Below are 4,689 nucleotides of genomic sequence, written 5' to 3'. Positions count from 1 at the left end.
ACGTACACCTTAGTAGGTGTTACCCCTATCACAGGAAACAATTGTGATTGAATCCTCACCATTAAAAACTTCAAGAGGGCTACCAGAATGTTTATTTGTTATCCAACCTATTGATAAGGTCACAGAGACATAGATGGAGAGACCACACAAATATTAGCTTGATCCAAAACTTTTGTGGCTCAAGAGAAGTTTTTAATGATCAATTACCACTGTTTCCTATATTATGGTCCACCTAAGATTTGGATCTGCTTCATTTTTAGGATCATAACATAAAATGAGTTTTTAAAATGGATGGACAATGTGGATATGAGGCACATACATCATGGCGGGTCCCACATTCATGGACCCCACCCACATCTTCAAATAGGAGATAGGGGTAAATGTGTCAAATTAATAGATTATGGTAAGATATTTTAGACGTTGTTAACAAACGGCCAGTTTCAGATTCTGTAGCACTTCTTTCATAAAGCTACTATGGATGCTGGCAAGAAAATTTTCCCTGGGCTGCCCACTAGGTGTCTGGGTCGGACTGTCTAATGCTTGCATGAGTCGAACAATGGATGTATGTGTATGTGTGTGATAGATATAAAACCAGAACTTACTTCGATTCCTGATGTGACATTATTCGAATACCCGACAAGTTAATCATAAACTTATAAAATACTACATGCTCAGTTGATATGGGCAATAGCATGTGAATGCCTAGATTTGAAGTCTATAAAGATCTAGTGAAATCCATTGATAAGTCCTCCACATTCAAACTTCGTGAAGGTTTGAAAAGAGAATGATAACGATTTTAGGTGCTTGGTTGATATAGCCAGTAGCGTATAAAGTCATAGATTCGAAGTCAATCTAGATTTAGTGAAACCCATAGTTAATACGTTCATACCCAAACCTCGCGAATGGGTTGAGATGAGAAGCTAATAATTATACTTATACTATTTGTAACATCTCATGCAATATGTTAGTATTCTTGGATGCTGAGCCCCTCGGGGGGAGGTGTAACTGATTTATAAACTTGGTTTGATTCTATATTACCTTCCACAAGGTCAACAAAATGACTTTTCAATACCGTATAAGTTACCACTAGTCAAAATGAAGGCTTTAGAATCCACAGTTGGCTATAATCTCTGTAATCACCTAGAGATCAGGAAAACCAAAGATTTTTCGATTCAAGTGATTCTTGGATAGGTTTGCACCACGGATTATGGCTAAGGGATTCGTTTACAAAAAATTAAGAGGTTAGATACCCTTTTATTGCCCGTGTGAAATACGGTCTCTATTTTACTAATAGAGATGGACACGAGTCGAACCGAGTCAAGCTTAACACAACTTAACTCAGTCAACAACCTATCCCTACTCAAGTTCGGCTAACTTGGGTTCTGTCAACAGATCAGGTCAGCTTGAACCAAATTCGAGCTCAAGCTTTGAAGCCAATTCTAGCCCTAGTTCACGTATCCTTGTTGCAACCCAATCTCAGGTGCCCATGGGTGATAGAATACTAAGGTACACTGACTCTATGTAAATACACTGAATATTTTCTGTAAAAAGAAAAGCAGAGAAAATAGAAAGAAATAATAGCTCGAGAAGGAAATTAAACCCCATGAGCAGAGAACCCATCACGTGTGAGTTGCATGCACGTGCGAGCAAGTCGAAAGAGACGAAAGCCCTGCTAAACTACGGACAACGGACCTTCACAGTAACAACAATGGACGGTGTAAATCAACTGCGGACAATAGATTTTCACAGCAACAGAGATCAACACCAAACATCAGTTCATGTTGTAGGAGCCAGCGAAAACAAAAGGACATGTATCAGTATCAGCAAGCGCCGGACGGAAGCGGATGGGTAGGTGTACCAAACACCAGCTATATAGCAGGTGTAGGTAAGTGTCATGCAAAGACGAGCGCTGACGCTCCTCAAGCTCCGAGTTGTACGAATGGCTCAAAGGAGATCAAAGTTAAGTGGCCCCATAGTGATGTATTTATTATATCCACACTGTTCATCCAATTTTTGATATCACTTTAGAGTATCATTAAAAAAAAATTTGAACCACATCCAAAGATCAAATGGACCGCACTACAAATAGCAGCCGAGATAATGATTTTCATCGTTAAAATTTTCGTAGGGCCCACCATAACGTTTATTTTCCATCCAATCTGTTATTAAGGTCACAAAGACATGGATGAAGAGGAAAATCAAATTTCATATTGATCCAAAACTTCTGTGAACCCCAAAAGGATTTCAATGGTATACTTTCAATCCCCACTACTTTTTTCATTGTGGTATTAGATCTGTCATATTTTTCATCTCAAGCCTTAATACGAGCTCGCAAAATGGAGAGACAGTTTGGATATAACACATACCTCATGATGGGACCCACAGAACTTGCTGACGTCAATACATCAGCTATATAGGTGGTGTGTGGTACACCAGCCAATCTGCTTCCTTTTTTGGGTGGGTTTGGCCACTCAATTAAATAATTGGATTATCATGATTTTTTTTGGTCGTGGAATATGATGGACCCTGTTGGACAGATTGGATCCAATTTATACATACCCATGATGGCAGAAAAAAATAAAACCTCTTAAAGTGAGGGTGTTTTTGTCATTTGTCTTTAAATTAGTGAACGTAATATTCAATCCTTCCCATAGGTTGGCCCCACTATGGTGATAACATAGTATAAAAATCAGCTCTATTTGAAATTAATTAATAGCCCTTGATAAATACCAAAATACATGTTTGGTCCACTTGATTAGTGGATGCGATTGATTTTTGTCCAAGGTGGTCCTCATGATGAGGCCAACCTATTGGACCGGTGAAAGTCGCACAAACATTACAGGTTGTAAGTTCTACACTGTATGGACCGTAACTTATGGTACAACCGGTTGGACGTAAGAACTTCTCTTTCCGATTATTCCTTTTTCGGTAAAAAAAATCTTGGTACGCTCGAATGCACCTAGACGGATTGCAGAAAGATACGTCGGAAATTTAGCCTTTGGATTTAAGCGTTTTAAATGATCCAAACCGTTTATTTGATAGTGATCCCGTATATGATTGGATTAAATTTTTTCAAAAAAAGATCATCCATTTAGTATTTCAACCTTTCCATCGTACAAAGGTTACGCTGACCGTTTATGTTCAAAGCAAAAGAGGCAAATTATAAAGGTTGAAATAATCCAACCGAGAGAGCTTGTATACGTCTAATTTCCAACATGCAATGTGACACCCGTCATATAAACGGTTTGGATCGTTGAAAGATGATCCAGATTCAAAACTAAAGTCCCGACATATCCTATCGCAATACCTCGGATGTATTCGAGCAAACCTCAGCAATTTTCGGATTCGGAATCGATACTGAATCCTCGAGTACATGTCTCCGTACTGGTCGGTTGTGTGGGCCCCACCATGATGTATTTGTTTTATCCACATCGTTCATCAAGTTTTCCATCTCATGTTAGGACATGTGCCGAAAAATTAGGTAGATCCAGACATCAGATGGATACGAAAAAGAAACAATAGTGATTTAACACTCACCATTAAAATTTTCATTGGGCCCACTGTAATGTTTATTTTCCATCCAACCTTTTGATTAGGTCACACAACCCTGGATGAAGGGAAGACACAAATATCAGCTCGATCCGAAACTTTTGTGGGCCCCAAGAATTTTTTAATGGTGAGCGTTCAATCACCGATGTTTCCTGTGGTGTGGTCCGTTTGGGATTTATATCTGCCTCATTTTTAGGTTAAATATATAAAATGAGATGGAAAAGTGGATGGACGGTATGGATAAAACATATACATTATTTTGGAGCCCACAGAACCTACCTTAACAGACAGTGGCACCGGAGGGATCACTACCGAATCGAATCCGAAATTTTCACCTTTTACCGCTCCTAGAAGGGTAGAAAAAAAGGGGAAACTCTGCCTGAGAGTGATGGACGATACACGGGCACTTAGAATTACATAAAATTTGCATATATGGATATAATAATTTAAATCAAACCGTCAAAATGTGGGTCCCAATTTAGATGGATCATGAACCAAAATACGCGTATTTGATCATCCGATTGCTCAATTGGTGGACATTTATTGGACGGATAAAATAAAAAATATTCAACCGTCCTATTTCAACAAACAAGTGTCCACGAATCACAGGTTAGAATTACTCAACCAATCTGTTGCTAGGGTTACGAAATATCGAAAATGGGTTCCAACATTTAGCCGGTTTAATTTTATCAGCGCCTGCGTATGAACCGTCATAGGTTGCCAGAGTATGGAAGGTGCACTTTCGAAGTACTCACGGCTCACACATGCTGACTTGGCCAACTCGTGCAAAATCCGAGACGCTCATTCAGTGGGCCTCACCTTTCTGAAATGTGCTGGCCGTTGTTAAGCCCATCCACTACCTGGTCTAGCAGATCAATGGCCTGGATTACTGAATCAAAGGTCCCACTTGTACAATCCAAAATCCGGAGCACCAGTGCATGACAATTCATATTTCTTAAACACTCAATCCACCTTAATAGCAAAAATTCATTCTTTTCATAACGAGGGAATCTAGACAGTGGGCCCACTTTCGGATGCTTTATATCAAACACGCTTGTTACACGTGTGCACGTGTGAGCCGCGAGTGCACGATATCAGGTAGCACTGTTTAGTAGGAAAGATAAACCCTGTAAACTACTA

This window comes from Magnolia sinica, chromosome 3 (assembly GCF_029962835.1).
Source record: "Magnolia sinica isolate HGM2019 chromosome 3, MsV1, whole genome shotgun sequence".
NCBI lineage: Eukaryota > Viridiplantae > Streptophyta > Magnoliopsida > Magnoliales > Magnoliaceae > Magnolia > Magnolia sinica.
The sequence above is the reverse complement of the archived record's forward strand: the minus strand, read 5'-3'. Positions refer to the sequence as shown.